Source organism: Mauremys reevesii, linkage group 15 (genome assembly GCF_016161935.1).
Source record: "Mauremys reevesii isolate NIE-2019 linkage group 15, ASM1616193v1, whole genome shotgun sequence".
NCBI lineage: Eukaryota > Metazoa > Chordata > Testudines > Geoemydidae > Mauremys > Mauremys reevesii.
Window position 1 is genome coordinate 35,049,825 of NC_052637.1, and position 16,887 is coordinate 35,066,711.

General features: G+C 44.2%; 1 long non-coding RNA gene across 2 annotated transcripts; it reads right to left on the reverse strand.

Annotated features, from left to right (window-relative positions):
- Positions 1-50: 50 nt before the first annotated feature.
- Positions 51-5,122, reverse strand: LOC120382818. 2 transcript variants are annotated; one of them, XR_005588234.1, is made up of 3 exons: positions 3,508-5,122; positions 2,970-3,168; positions 51-1,427 (listed from the first exon to the last, which is right to left on the reverse strand). It is a non-coding gene; the product is annotated as an uncharacterized LOC120382818 (long non-coding RNA). The 2 variants fall into 2 exon arrangements; XR_005588235.1 differs by lacking the exon at positions 51-1,427 and adding an exon at positions 2,450-2,609.
- Between the last annotated feature and the right edge of the window lie 11,765 nt (positions 5,123-16,887).

A 16,887-nucleotide genomic window follows, 5' to 3' on the forward strand; every position in this document is an offset into this window, starting at 1 on the left:
TTGAGCATAAATATTTTATTTTCTATTTCTAAAGTGCTCAGCATTTAAATGATGCATGAGCTTTATTTCCACTTTGTAATAGCATCTGTGAATGCAAACCTTCCAATGATTAGTTTGGATATTTGGGGAAGTACACCCTTTAACAGGGATTTATTCTACTGAGGTGCTTATAGCCTGCTTTTTCAGAGGTTTTGAGTGGACACAACTATTGACTTCAGTAGGAGGTCAGCACTACTGAGAGATCAGATCACCACATCACACTGGGATGAAGTACCTTACAAATATCTAGGGTCTCCATTCTGCAAACCCTTCAGTAGTCTTATGCAAATAATTTCCTTAAGACTAATCATGATAGTTAGGGTGGCAGGATCAGTAGATCTTTTCTATTGTCCATCCTTCCAGTGTTTCCTACTCTGTGGGTGCAGACTTTCCTTCCCATTGCCATCCTTAGTTTTTAAACTAGATAGAGCATATACTTGTACAAGATGTTCTCTGTAGTGTCCTTTCTGCATGTCTCTGATATTGTACGTGGGACAGATTAATGTGTTGTTTAATAATTAAAAAGTGCATCATTCTACACAAGGTATCACAAGGCAAATGTGAAGGTTTAGGGTGGGATTTCCAGTACTTACGTGTGTTAGGAGCATAAACACATTGCAAGTTGATGAGCTTTGGGCTCCAAAGTCACAAAGGGCCAGATTTGTTAAACATAGGTGCCTAAAGATGCAGATAGGCACCTAGATGCCTTTGAAAAATCTCATTAGACACTATTTCCTGTTGATAGTTTACCTTGAAAATGCCTGGAAAAATATGCCCCTTAGGCAACTTTAGGGTCCATTGGATCTAATAGGTATGAGAGCTGGGGCAGCGAGAGGGGAGCAAAATCAATTGAGTTAGAACAGCTGAGGGCTTTTCAAGTCCTAATATTCCAGATTTGTTCCAGTGTAAGTGGGTAAAAAAAAAATGAAATTTGAATTAACTTCTATTGCTCCCAGGTAGAGGTGAATATCACACAGAACTAATTACCCTTCAGTAAACTCAGGCAGAAGGGTAATTGTCATGAGTCCTCTTAGAACTCATGACAATTGTCCTCTTAGAAAGGTTGGGGGACAGAATAAAGACCAGCATGCACTGAACTGGAAATAATACAGATCTCAGAATCCATTGGTTTAATACCCAGTGTAGATGATTAGTAGCAGCCCAGGGTAAATCCTGCAGATAAGTTACTGTGTATTCTGTACAACATTCCTTGAACTCTTCGAAAATCTCCGTTCATCACAAATCCATTTGGCTTTCACAGGGATCCAGCTGTCTTCCAGGTTAATGGCCATCTCAGGAGACAGAATGCCAAGTATGAGGCAGCAGTTTGCTCAGGAGATAGCTTCATTTAAAGCAATATTTATTCATATTCATTTCTCCTGCATAAGCTAGCAGAAAGAACAGAGAAGTCATTTTCAGTTCCTGTTTGCAACTAGGAGGTTGAAAAGGAACAGATCATCAAACAAGGCATGAGAAGAATGATGCAGGGAGACTAAAGCTAAGTTCTGCCCTTGACTCCAGGGAGTGCGTCACACTAACATCTGTGGACATGTCTACACTGCACACTAAGTCTGGGCACTGACTCAAATTGGCGCCTAAGCCCCCCTGTAATCCACGCACAAATCAGTCTGACTTGGGTCACCAAGGCTTAGGACCCAGGTCCTAGGACCTTGCTAAGGGGAAGATTCAGAGCCCGAGTCCATCTGGGACTCAAGTCCAAGCCCTGTCATTTTGCAGTGTGGATGCAGTTCACGCCCCAGACACAAGTCAGAAGGTCTGCACAGTGCAGTATGGCTGCATTAGCATGGTTTGGAGGCCCAGGTCCTGCAATTGTAAGCCCATGTTTACATTGCAGTGTGGACATTCAAGTTTGGGTTTGGAAATGCTGAGTTCCCAAGCCAGGGTCCCACAGACCTGGGTTTCTAAGGCTGAATTTATACTAGTTGTGCTTATAACAAAGTGTAAAGGAGAAAATATGGCCATCTCCACAGTGACTATGCAGGCTCCACAGGCAAGAGAATGGCTACTGAGTGGAAGGAAGATTTGGGAATCTCAAGGGGAGGTCCTTAACCGTCCACACCGCAGAGTCTAGTTTGTGGTTCTGTGGCAATTGTGTGTGTGGGCACGTACCTCTGTAACAGGAAGGAGAAGGGCAGAAATTTTACCCTCAGGCTAGGAATTGATAGTGGGGCTTGGGAAAATGGGGTTAGTTGGTTGGAGGAGGGTGCAGGCAGTGCAAAGCATGTGGAAAACTGTCCTGAGCAGTAGTTAGGGATTCCCCTTGAGCTGGGGATACTCTAGGGTGGGTTAGGGTATGTGCCTACTTCCATCAATCCTGGACCAACAAAGTGGCTCCTAGGGAACTATTCCAGTTGATATAATTACTCCAAGTTACACCAGGGGCTGAATTGGCCCCGAAGAGCAAGGATGCAGAAAATGCAGTCGGGCTAGACCTGAGCCTTTGGTCCTTCATACACAGTTTACCATCACTGACTGGACTGGAGAATAGGTTACACGTCTATACCAAGGATGGAGTGGGACTCAGCTATGCCATTCATCAGAGAGAATGTCTATAGGATAGTAATTGTTTCACAGTTGCTCTCTGTTAGTGTTACATTGAAATTAATGAAGTGCACAATACATTCAGCAGCACTAGCTTTGTGGATTCATATACAGCACCCGCCATTGATATATCTTGGCACAAACCAAATGTGTTCTATCTGGAAAGCTGCAGAGTCGCCAACTAGCTGAAGCCAGGACAAATGCTGCTTTTAATTATACCCGTTCTTTCCCCCTCACCCTAACAGGAGTCAATGAGATTAGCCCCGCTACTTTCACTTCTTGCGAGGTAGCTACAGCATTAGTATTATTCTGTCTTCCCCTGTCATTAGCTAAATAGCCCCTCAACAGTTGATATAGCCACTACTTACACAAATGGAATTTGCTAGCTGGGTAGAATCCTCAAGCTTTCACAGCTGTGCATCAGCTATGATCTCTACTGACAGGATCACATGGATGTCCTTTCTGCAGGTGTCCATCACAGCTCTAGCATACACTTCAGCAGCCCGTTCAGTCTGACAGATGGAAGTGAATGCGGAATTCCAACTACAAAACATCTCGCTGGTGCAGCTGTGATAAAAGATATACACGAGCTGACATTGTGTGTGCACTACAACCTGAAAGGGTCTAAGAAGAAAAGGACTGTGATAAAGTGGCAGGAATGCAAAGTTCCCTTCCCGAATTACCCTAAATCCGGGTCCTAGAAACCAGAACAGATGCAGAGTAATTACTGCTGACTCAAGCTGGCAGGCTGATCATGCTAGCCTTGAACAGAAGCTAATTGGGGCTGAGCATTGCTCTGGGACAAAGAAGAGCCTACAGGGTAATCTTAGGACCAATCATGCTTTGGGAAAAAAGCCTAAATGTGTGGTTTATGGTCTGTTGCTTGAGTAATTAATAAAGCCAAACCTCAAGAAGGGAAAAGTGGGGTTGATTCCCCTTTTACTTCCATCAGTGCATAGGTACTGGAACTAGGGGTGCAGGGGGTGCTGCAGCACCCCCTGACTTGAAATGGTTGCCATTATATACAGGGTTTACAGTTTGTCACCCCTGCATCAGGAATAGCTCTGCTGAAATCAAAGGCCTTGCACCAGAGCACAACTGGTGCAAATTGGAGGCAAATCAGACCCAGTGTGCATAGCCTCTGTTCCAATCAGGGAGGAAACTTCACATACTTGCATGGTTTGCAGCTACTTAACCTTTGCAAAGAATGTTTTAGAGAAAGGCAGCCAAAATATTTCAGTGCATAGTTAGTTGACAACTAACTACCACCTTTACTACATTGAGGAAATGGAATATCGGGGTGAAAGGAAAAGCTTTATTTGCTGTTGAAAGTGTTAGATTCAGTGTGGTAGACAACATGCAGAAATATGAAGTCATTTCCAGAAAACACAGCTGTTCTCTATGGGCTATGATCTGCATCTGAGTAAGGTGTGTGATAACATCTCTTTGGCACATTTTGATGATTTAACTGCGTATGTAATAGTAATAATGTCATGAAGAACTATTGAACTTTGGAGGCAACTTTTTCTGCTTTATAGTTGTACTATTTATTTTGCTTGTACATAGCTTTACTAGACATGGTCAAAAATTTGTATTTTTTATTTCAATTTTAGTTCAGCTCAGTGTGACAGGGTTGTGGGGGGACCCATCTCCCTTAGCGCATAGGCGCAGAGTATGTGTCACTTGAGTCTATCTCTGTAACCAGAGTCAATAGTCACCTCTGTTAGTGGGGTAATGAGGCCTAATGGCCAAAGTCAAGGTGTTAGCTCTGTTTTGTGGGGCAGTATGGCCTAATGGCCAGAGTCAATAAATCCCTTCTCTTGGCAGGGCAGTAAGGCCTCAATGGATTCACCCCAGTTTGCTGGGCTGACTTTGGTTTCCAGACCTTGCACTGCATCTGCCCCTGTTAGCAGGGAAGTCCAGCACAGGGGTCAGAGTCAATAGGTTGGCCCCTCTTAGCAGGGCAGTAGGGCCTCATGGCCAAAGTCAATTAGAACCAGCCCAGTTGGCAGGATAGTAAGGGCTAGTGTTCGCCAGGCAGTACGGCCCAGGGGCCACAGTCACTGGATTCATTCCTGTTCGCAGGGCAATAAGGCCTTGCAGCCAAGTGGCCTCATTCAGGGAAGGGGGCCACCATGCCCAGAAAGAGGGGTAGTGGCAGCCCGGGTAGGGGGGCCTGGGCCCTCCCTCTCCACCGGGCCCCAGCCCAAGTAGTGGCAGAAGCATATGCCCCTGAATTAGTGGGGGGGCAGGTCCAACTGAAACATGCTGACTCAATGTTCTGGTTCACTAACTGGGCCACTATCTGTTTCCCTTGGGTTGCTGCCTACTGTGTTTCTCGCTGCTGCGGTCTGAGCATCTCGGCTGCCTCTGGGTTCCCCAGGCTGTGCTGTCCCTGGCAACTCCGGACTCTGAGGCCTCTGTGGGTAGCCTGATGTCTGCCTGGGTTGCGGTGTCTCTGGCTCCCATGGCTTCTGGCTTCGGCTGATCCTTGGCTGGAGCCAGCAGCATGTGTCCTTCCTCTCCGGCAATCAGCCCCAACTGAGTTAAGCTGCTCCCTTTTATACTGGTGCATTGGCACATGCCCAGTAGGGTTTAGGGGGCATGGCTTCCTTAGCCCACAATGTAGGGTTAACCTTTGCCAATCCAATGTGGGGTGAGTGCCCTGTCACACTCTGCTAAAAGCAGAACCCCCACATAGGAGTACTTCAGTAAATGGATGTTTTGCCCTTAAAGACATGGGATTTGATGTGTTTTCTATCACTTTAAATCTTATAAACAAGATGAAGCCTAAAAAAAAAGATATGCTCTAGCTCAGCCATAAGGTCACTGGCATGATGCAGAAATTACTGGATAAGATTTTTGTGGCCTCTATTATGCAGGGGTCAGACTAGATTATTATAATGGTCTCTTACAGTGTAGGAAAGTGTACCAAAATTCATGGGGATTTAGCATTTGGGATAATGTTTTCCAGAGTGTCTCATCTCAGTTACACAGTGGAATCCCACTCTTGTTAGTCCACCTAAATATTAGTCAGTCTTGTACTGTTGAGCAGCAGACATTTTTAAAAAGGGAACATTTTCATTACTATGTTAAATGAATGAGCTGGAGGATTTTATTTAAACTCTTAGGTTAAAATACGTCAGCCGCCACCACCACCACCACCGATTGATCTATGAAAGACAGAACCACATTCAGCTCTCTGTGAGGTCTGCTGTACTGTATATTAACCCCCAAGGAATCCAAACACAGTCAGCCTGTTAGACTGCGTGTGTGGGAAAACTCCTCTGTGGTCCAGTCAGGTAGGTCAGCAGACATCAGGCATGGCAGCACTGCAGCAACTGTACCAAAAGCATCCAATCAAGAGGGAGAAAGTAACGGCTTTAGGAATGAAAATGTACTGAGCCTTCTTGAACGTAAATACCTCAGTCATTTTCATGGGGACCAATAGGAATTTCCCTGATTTCATCCACTTGTTTGGGTCCAAAAGCATTTAAACAAACAAAACAAAAACACAAACAACTTTGTTGCATGAGTGTAATTGAGAGCACATGCCACTGTAGGCAATAAGGTTACATGGTTATAGCACAATAGATTTGGCATTTCATGGTTAAAGTGACTGGTTTTTAACTAGAAAAAAACCATACTCTGGATGAATGCGTTACTATTTTTTTAGTAGATTTTAAAATCCCTTTAAATATTCTCCACAGTGGAAATGGTTAATGACTTAAAACATTCCTTCTTCATGAGAAGTCTTGATGGTTTCTCTCCAATTCATGGCTATCAGCTGCCACCTACATTATTACCTTCTTGTAATCCCACTCATTCTAGCAGCCCTTAACGAATGCTTGCCAGTACTTTAACATACTCCTCCCCAAGTGCTTCTCCCGAAGACAGTTGTCAGATGGCTGTGACTCCTGAGTTGTGATATAGTTCACGTGGCCAAGGAATATGACTTTGTGCATGCAGGTCTCTGAACTGAAAGTTCCGAGTTTTGATTTCATGGTACTTCCTTCCTTCCATATCAAACTTTGCTTCAATGACATCCTTTATTTTGAGGTCCCCATGCTATGTTAGCCCGAGGGAAATATCATTATGGGGTTGCATTTGAAACCTCGCCCTTAAAATGAACCAAAATTCAGCTTAATTAAAAAAAAAATTGGTTGTAGCCTCTTTATTTACACTTTTGGTGATTATTGACTTTTTAAAGTCATTCTTCTTCAGTAATAGTTGACAAGAGCCTTGGTTTTATGCCTGACTTAAAATCACACTATGCTGGATCCACTGCACACATGATCTCTTACTGACAGTCAGTCAGGTATAAATGAGGGCTACTTCTCCTTGTAGGTTTGCAATACTCATGCTCCACATATGGATGACTGAGGCAGAGAGAGAAGAGGAATCTATGGCAGAGCCAGGAACTGAACATAAATATCCGAAGTCCCCCTCATCTAGTGTCTTGACCATAAAACCACCCTTGTGTTACCAGTGTTCCAGCCGGAGAGACAGTGAAGTAGCTGGGATGAGAGGAATGTGATGAGTGTCTCGGCAAGCAATATGGCCTTTCAAATTGCTCATACTGCCAGGTCCTTAGGTTTAGAATTGTGACTGAATTATGGCTGGAAACAGTTAGCACTAGCCAATCAATTAAAACCGGCATGATAGAGCGAGCTGGGAGTAATGAATTGCCCACAGAGAGCAGATTGGAAGTTGATTAATCTGAATTACCTGGCCCCTCCTTTGTTCTGATAAAAACTGGCTAGACATGGGCTGGCTGCTGCTGACTGTATCAAATCTGACAATTTCACTGTTGCCTTCTCCCCTCCCCCAATTTGTTTTTTGGTCTCAATTTGCTGCCTCTTACCATATGTTTTAAATTGTAAGCTCTCTGGAACAGTTCTATTATGATATATGTACAGTGCATACCACCATGGGAGGCTGATTGGGGCCTCTAGCTGCTACCAAAATACTAACAAATAGGTCCAAAAATGTGTGGTTTTTATTCCTTTCCAAATGACAGATAAATAGAAGAAAGAGCTCTGTCAAATTAACCTGCAAAACTGCTGCTGGTTATATTTGCAGAGTTCTAGTGTTAAACTAGGTGCATGAACCACACCTGGAGACAATACCACTATCCAGCCAAAGACCTGAGACAGCCACACTTACAAATCTATATGCCAGATGTACATGTTGTTACTTTTACTAGAGTTCTTTTGTACGTCTTGCCCGGCGGCCTGCGATGTGTGTGTCTCTGAAAGCTTGTAACACCAGTAAAAGAAAACAAACCAAAAGGAAAAAGTACAAAAGATTTGCCTCAGCCACAGGAAACTGAAACTGCCAACACTCTACTTCAGTGAAATGAATGACATAGTCAGAATCAGGGTTTTAGCAAAGTGTCAACAGTGTGTGCATAGATATTGATCAGAGTGGGTCATTTCCTGGGTCAGGTTATTTTTTTTCCTGCCAGGGCAAATTGACTGGGTGAATAGATGCAAAGGAATAATGGTGAGAGCTAGACCCCTGTCGTGTGGGAAATTCTGAGATTTTGAAACGCTGCTTCAGCCCAAATTGGGACAAAAGGTCAAAATTTCAGCTCTTTTTGCAAAACTAAATATTCTTGATTTTTATGGTTTTGACATGAAATGTGACATTAACGTAAAACTCTGAACGATAACATTGAAACATTTCAGCTTTCTCTAAATTTCCCTTTTTTTTTCACAAAATCGATTGTTTCTACAAAACATCTAGATTTTAATCACATCACCATTTTCCAATGGAACCTTGGTCAGTCAGAAAAATGTCAACCAGTTCTAATAACGACACTCAGAAAGCTCCTTTTCCCCAAGGATATCCAAGTACTTTAGGAGGGTTTAACTAATACCCTCAGCCTCCTGTCTGAGGGCAGTAAATAGCAGTCGTTTTATATTACAATTGGGAAAATTGAGTTTGTCTGTTTGTTTGTTTTTCAGAAGTGCTCCCTCATTTATGTGTGCTCCACTTTTTGGTTGCCCAGTTTCAATGCCTAAAATTTGGCATCCAAAATGGAGACTTTTTTTAAAGTGTAAGACGGACTTGGCACCATTGCACAGGGAGTCAATGCATGAGGGGGCATGTGGGGTCATGTGCCCACCAGATCTGCTGCTTTGCTTATACTGAGCATGGTCACATGGACTGAGCATGCTCAGTAACACTACTGAAGCTGGCTGCCCTTATTCTGTTCCTCCCACCCCATGACCCTAAGGATGTGCATGTGAGTGACAGACAGCAGAAAAGGACTGACCATATTGGAATTCCTGATCTTCTTCTCCTCCCCCACATCAACCCCTCCTCCCACTTGAAATCCTTTGTCCCTGTTGCAGGAGTGCTCTATAAAAGAGAGATGCAAGAATATGCAGCATTGTCCTTGCATTTAGTAGGACCACTAGAACTTCTTGTGTGTAGCTCTTTATGTGCAGCTGCAGCTCATATAGACATCACTGAGAATCAGGGGAATGCTGCTAGTAGCAGAACGTAGCCCTACATACCTTGTGATGAAAATATCTCTAGTTCCAATGCGTATGAAGCAGGTATTGCTGGGGTGTGTGTGTCAAAGTTTTGTGAACATAGGTGTGTCTCTATGCCATGTATGGATGTTTAAGGCATTCTAGTGAAACAGGTGGGCAGCCCAAAATATTCAGTTCAGGTTTCTGTTCTGGACCCAAACATTAGCAAATTCTGATTCAAAGGGGTTCAGCTCATTGCAATGTAGGCTCAGTAGGGATTCTTCAACAGAAAAGCAAATAGTTTCACTATTACCAAGGGAATTTTATTTTTATATTTTATTTACGCAAGTTAACTGTAAGACTAGATGGAAAATTGATACCTCTTTGAGTCACTGTTTCGTGGCCTATGCGCCCAGTTCCTATTGGAGAGGTGGCCACAGCATAAAAGCAGCCACCACAATTGGCACTAGCAAATATGCATTGTGATTTAGCCAGGCCGCACAAGAAGTCTAGCAAAGCTATGCATAGAAACCAGATCTCCTGACTCAGTCATGTGCTTTATACAAAAGTAAAACAAAGCCTTTGCTCTATCCATGGATCAGGGACATCATGAGCAGCAGGGATGCAGGCCTCTCCAAGCTGTCTGCCAGTGTGTTAAGCCATACTCCAGGACCGTCACTTTGCAGTAGCAGTGTCCACACAGTGAGTTAGTGCGCAGCAATCTGGTGACCTGTAGATTCACACCCTGGCTCGCTGCATGCTAACTCACCATGCAGACAAGCCCTCAGTCCTGACCTGGATGTTTCATTCATGAGTTAAGAAGATAGTCTCTGTGCCCATTCATTTCCTGCTGAGACTGAATTATAGTCTCATCCCATAGATGAAAACTTCAGGTCAGAACTGAGGTCTTCCTCTACCCTTGATGGCAGTAGGAAAGAGGAAAGCTTCCACCAGGAATGAGTTATTCCATAAGGCTTTAACATGGAAGATATTCCGCTGACTGGAACTTCCCCCACCCCCATTGCTTTAACCATTAGGCAACACTATCCCAGTGAGTACATCTTTGTTGTCCATGCCCCAAAGATGTTTGAAAGAAGAACTGCAAAAACTTTGCACAGGGTAGTGTGTTTGTATGTTCATTTGTTTTTAAATTGTTTTTTGTAAACACCCCAAATCATTTGCAGAATTTTAAAAGCTGTAAACATATATTAAAACAAGTAGCTAGGGGAAAAATCTGTCCTTCCTCCCCGTTAAGACCTGAACTCAGGGCTCTGTGCTGTTCCTCAGCAGTTCTTCACTTGACAACCACTTGACAATTCAAGTGGATTTTTGAGCATCCTGGGGTATTCCCCTCTATTCCTATCCAGGATGTTAGAACAACCAAAGAAAGAGGCTGACCACAGAGATCCTATCTGACACTTTACTTCACTCTGTGCATGCTGGGCTAGGACTTTAGTCAGCACTGTGTGAATACTCTTAGCGTGCCAGAGAGCTTTCAGTTTATGTATCTCACAATCCTTGATTTAAGAGGTTCCTGGTAATCAAGGCACGATAGCTATGGTGTGATCAGCTATTGCAAAGCAAAGACTGAGCTCTGGACTCAAGTGCTGGCAAGGAGAGGGGGAAGTTAATTTTCTAGGATTTTATTTTACAAGAAAAATTGAGATGTTTATCTTCTAAAACTTTGGAGCTGATCTAACAAACAACTGAAATGTTACCAATGATGTGTCTAATCTTACAGTCACTGCCTCGAACAGTTTTGCCTGCATTAGGTTGAAGGGTAGGGGGTGATTTAACTGTCTATTTCTAGCATGGATTTTATTAACCCTTTTTCATGTGGTAATCTAGCTGCACCAGTTTCGTTTCCGGATCAGGAAGCAATCGATCCAATCGTTGGAATTTCTTACGAAAACTGTCTATTTATAGTTAAGTGGCTATGACAGCAGGATGTCTATTTACAAACTGATTTCAATGAGCCAGAATGATGACTGAAAGGCCTTTCTGCTTGCATGATGGATACAGATAACAGATATTTAACTTAACAGAAAATCTAAGCTTACTTTTCTTTTTAAAGGGCCAGATTCCCATCTGATGTAAATTGGCATAGTTTCATTGACCCCAATGGAACAACATCAGTTTGCACCAATGAGAGATCTGGCCCCAAGTGTTCTAAAACAATAAGCTCTTCTCTTGAGCTAAGTAATTGGAAATTGTCAGAGATCTTTGCTCTGCCATTACGTGAGGAGCAGCACCTCTATAACCCTAACAGCAAGATATAGAGCAATGCAAAACTTGTCAGTTTCAGCTTGTATGGGTTTTTGGATTAACTTTTTCTCAATCCATTTTGCTTTAGGTTTCAGGTTCATTAAATCCAGTTTGATGGAACAGACACGTTTGCTTAAGCCTTGTGAGTTGTAGAGATGGGTAAGCTACTTTCCTGGTTAGAGGCAGCTTATTAAATTGGAGCACTGATAAGTAACAGTGAGGTACCTTGCTATGACATAGCAGATGCTGCCTCTCAAAGAGAAAGTCAGAGGAATGGACTGGATGGGCATGGAAACTCAGTGAGGTGTAAGTCCTGGAGATCCCTGCACATTGCCTGCACAAGAGGAATATGGGATGGAGGAGCCACATCTGATCCCCTCTACTAATTTTCCCAGGTCTGCATGGACCAGTCTTGCGTCTGTACTGCTGCAATGGCACCTTCACCACTCTGGGGCCCCTTCTAGCTGTGTGTGGCCTGGATTCCCAGTGGGAGTGAAGCCTTACTAATTCCTTGCCAGACTGTCATAGGAAATCTGATGGATTTTCAGGAGAAGGCACTGCAGATCAGGCCCAGTGCCTGCCTGCCTCTTTCTGCCCTCAGCCGCAACCACAAGGCCATGGAGACCCAAACACAGCAGAGGGGAACCTCTTGGTTGCTAGACAGCACTTCTCTGTGGGCACGGAGGAGAGTCCTGCATGGAAGGTGAATCTCCACTGCATTAGAACTTCAGATCTTCTGTAAAGTCTTCCTCTGATCATGTGACGTTCACTCGCCTGAAGATTTAAAGCAATACTAACAATATTTTTAAACTAGCTGACAGTTGCCTTTTCCTCCTTTCTTGGGAGACTGCACTCTTCTGGGGCTATTATGAACCTTGTTTTAAACGAGAAGTAAATCTAGTTGGTTGCACAAGGGATGGGGCGGGCTTGCAAAGATTGATTCAGCTCAGAAGACCTACAGTGCGACCAGCAGTCATAGGTTTTGTTATGAAACTAAGAAACTTAATCTCAGAAATGTCACACCTGTCGGGAGACAGTAAAAAGTTTTGCTTTGCTTTTCAAGTCATGTTGTGGGGTGGTGAATCCATAAAAGTTGAGCATGAAACTCTCCTGGGTTAGTTCCAGGTGGTTTGGCAGCTTTGAGATGAGAGGCTGGCACTATTCTAGCAGCACAGGGAAAGCTATTGCCACTGGATTCCTTTGGGCAGAAATCTCATTGAAAGTGACCAGGAATTTTGCCAGAGGAGGGCCTGTGGGATCAGCTAGGCTAAAAGAGGGAGGATGATTGCTTGCTTACAAACAAAGAGTTTCCTTTCAGCTGCAATCCCAGCATGCCATTCCAGCGCGTCTTCTGGCTCCCATCCACCAGCCCCGGAAATGAGGGTTCTTTTTTCCGTAGCACTGTTGTACATTTCAATTATTAGAGTTACCAGGCTCGGCTATTTGCTCCTCTGTGTAACCAGGGGAGCATGTTGTTTTTATTCAGCATCTGAGGGCTCAAGATTTTCCAAAGTGACGTGACTTTTGGATGCCAGAATGAGATGCCTTTATAGAGGCCTGATCCTCAGAGGGCTGGTGCTCAGAAGACCCTTCTGAAAAACCAGAATCCTTCAAGGTATCCGAAGTCAGGCACCCACCAACTGTGGCACCTCAAATCGGAAGCCAGTTTGGACCATTTGGCTGCGTGCTCCAGCTTTCTGGTCTTAGGGCTCTGGGGTGCCACACTGGGGAGTTGTTACAGAAGAATGCAGATAGTGCCCTGCTCTACACAGGGACAGAAAGCACAAAGAGCATTCCTGCTGCCTCGTGAAAGGACTTTGTCTAAACCCGTTGGAGCACTGTTCCGTTAGCTCCCTGGCCTGACAGACGCTAGCTTGCCAGTGAGGCATAGCAGCGCTGGCCAAGCATGGAAGAATGCACACTGAAAGGGCCGGAGAGCTGCCTCTGCAGCATGCTGTCTCTAGTAGCAATTCCTTCCTTGGCCTCTCCTATAGCATTCCCTGAACCACACTCCAGCAACAGCTGCAGCTTCGAAACCACAATCTGGTCCTAAATCTCCCTTGCAGGATGGCTTTCATTTCTCCCAGGAAACTATTAAAGCTACCAATGACATCTGTTGCACTGGTACAGTTTAAGTTACCAGATCGATGACCCTTTCATCTAACAGCTATAAAATAGAAAATAATGGGTCTGAAAACAATCTCTGGCTGTAAGGGGTTTTTTGTTTTGTTTTGTTTTTGTGTTTCACCACGTTTGATATATTTCTTCATCCGCTGGAAAACTGGATCTTAATGGTGGAAATTGTTAGCTGCAGTTTTTAGGCTTATCATTGAGAATTTTAGCTAATTCAGACTCTGATGGACCAGAAATTAGTATTTTTGGTCTTGTTTTAACTAGCCGTTGTATAACTCCCTGCCTGTGAGAGGGCAGGCAAAAGAACAAAGGGCTGCATTACAGTAATAGCCAGAGATAATGCACCATTGTCTCTTCCCAGACTGCGGTTTCTGTGACCCAGCCGGCTGGATGTTATTTTAATAGCTGTGCATCCCACCCATACTTTTCTGTGGGCCCAGAAGCCAATCCGCTGTGACGCCTTGCAAGCTCGAAACTTATTCATGTTCAGGAATGGGAGGGTCAGGGCCACTGACACACACCGGTATCCTGCTGCCTATTATTTCCTGCCAGTGCTGGCATTGCACCAAGCACTAACATGACAGGTGGATGGAGTTCACAAGGAAATAATGTCATGGGCCAGTTTTCCAGGAAAGCTGTTAACTCGATTCACAAACCTGGGACCTTAGACTGAAGGGTAGCATGGCTGGGCCGAGCACTGGTGGCCTTTAAAAAAAAAAAAAAGGCTGTTAATTGTTTTACTGTATAAAGTGGCTCTGACTCTTGGAGATTGAACTGCAGTTTAGCTACGGCCATGTCTCTATTTCACTAGAACCTGGGACGTTTTTTGTGAGTTTCAAAGAGCCCCATGCTTGATTGTAATGAATTCACCTAGCCAGGGTGGTTATTACATGATGGTAGCACATTAAACATGTTATGATGGAATGACTCTAGTGATTGGGGGTGGAGGAGCTGTTGGGAGATGGAACAATGGAAAGGGGGGAGCAGATCTTAAGCTGGTGTAAATGGTGAAGCTTCATTAACTTCATTGGAGTTGAGCTGATTTACACCAGCTGGTGATCTGGCCCAATGTGTCTTATAAACAAGACTTTATCTTCCATAAACTTTTATATTTATTTTCTCCAGCTGGGCAATCTACCCACACTTTTAAAGCTACGGTATCTTTCCATATTCTTACATATGGTGTAGATATTCTATATAAAATCAGAGCATCAATATAGTCCCTACAGAGCCATATTTTTAAGATGGTTTTACACAGTTTTGGGCTTTTACTGCACAAAGCACTGGAGCATTAACTGAATCAACAGATGAAAGGTGCTTTGTGAAACAGAAATGCAAATCTTCCCACAGGAAATCTTTAGATGCATTGGCTAGCACACTAGGATTTCAATTACCCTCACATGAGAGAGGTGATCAGTCCTCGGTTGTGTTAATAGTGACATTATCTCAATAAGAGCCTAAAATTCAAATCGATGCTGCAGTTTAAGCAGCAATTTCTGCCCTGTCTATGTACTCTTGTCTATAAAGGCTGGTCTGCACACAGGTCTACTGTCAGTTAGGGATGTGTATGCAGTGGTTGTGTAGCTGAGCTGGTCCAAAGATATTAGAGACAAGGTGGGTGAGGTAATATGTTTTATTGGACCAGCTTCTGTTGGTGAGAGAGACAAGCTTTCACGCTTACACAATTCTTCAGGTCTGGGAAGTGTATTTTTGTCACAGCTAAATACAAGGTGGAACAAATAGTTGAGCATAACTATTTAACACACATTTCAAAAGACAATTCAAGGTGAAGTAGCCAGTTAACATCTCTCCATTCAGGGGGAAAGGAAAGGAAAAAAAAAGTGGGGTGGGATGTTTAGTGAGTTATAGATTGTTGTAATAAACCATAAATCCAGTGTTTTCATTAAGACCACGGTTTTTAGTGTCTGGCAAAGTTATGAACTTAAGCTCTCAGGCTTGTCTTTTGAAAGTTTTGTGCAGGGTTCCTTTGAGGATGAGGACTGATAAGTCAGATATAGAGTGATTGCTTTGTGAAAAGTGTTCACCCACAGGTAATATGGTGTTTTTGTCGTTTATCATTTTTCTGCATGAGTTGACCTGAGAGCGTAGTGATTGTCTCGTTTAACCCACATAGTTGTTGTTAAGGAATTTAGTGCATCAGGTGAGGTACGCCACATGTTGTGATAGGAATGTGTAGGACCCAGGGATCTTGAAATTTGAGTTGTGGTGGGTGTTGATCATCGTAGAAGTGAAGATATGTCTATACATTTTTCATCTGTTGTTCTGGTAGCGTCTGGTGTTGCTTTGAGTTGGTGTGTCCTGGTCTGTGGAGAGCTTGCTTCTGATGATGAGCTTGGAGAAGTTGAGGGGTTATTTAAAGGCCAGAAGAGGGGTGCAAGAATGATTTATTTCAGGATGTGGGTCTATCAAGCATGGGGCTGTAATCATAGGTGCTGACTCCGTGGGTGCTCTGGGGCTGGAGCACTCATGGGGAAAAATTGGTGGGTGCTGAGCACCCACCGGCAGCTCCCTGCCCCAGCTCACCTCCGCCCCACCGCCTCCTCCCCAAGCGCGCTGCTGCTCCCTCTAACTCCCAGCTCTTCTTGCCGTGAAACAACTGTTTTGCGGCGGCAAGTGCTGGGAGGGAGGAGTAGGAGGAACATGGCACACTTGGAGAAGAGGTAGGGCTGGGGTGGGAATTTGGGGAAGGAGACCAATAGGGGCAGGGAGGGGGTGGAGTTGGGTCAGGGACTTTGGGGAAGGAGTTGGAATGGGGGCAGGGCAGGGGTGGAGTTGGGGTGTGCCAGGAGGGTGCAAGCACCCACCGGTGCTGGGAAAAATTTGTGCCTATGGCTGTAATTACCAGTATACCCTGTAGGGGTTCCAGTATATCTATCTAATAGAACTGGAAGGGACCCTGAAAGGTCATCAGGTCCAGGTCCAGCCCCCTGCCCTCACTAGCAGGACCAAGTACTGATTTTTCCCCAGATCTCTAAGTGGCCCCCTCTCCCCAAGGATTGAACTCACAACCCTGGGTTTAGCAGGGCAATGCTCAACCCACTGAGCTATCCCTCCCCCCTACTATGAGACAGTAGGTGACAACTAGGGGTGTGTGGCTGGAGGGGAGTTTTATTTCCATATTGAAACAGGTTCTCTTGGGCTATTTGGGTGGCCCATTCTATGATGTGATCTACTTTTCTGGTGGAGTGTCCTTGTTTGGTGAAGGTGGTTTTGTGTATTAAACTGTATGTCCTGGACTTTCTCCTCAGAGCATATTCTACGGTATCTGACTGCCTGGCTAGAGATAACAGATTTATTGGTGTGTTTGGGGTAGTCACTGGATCTGTGAAGGGAGGGGTGGTGATCCATAGATTTCTTGTATATAGTCCTCTGTAAGGTTCCATTG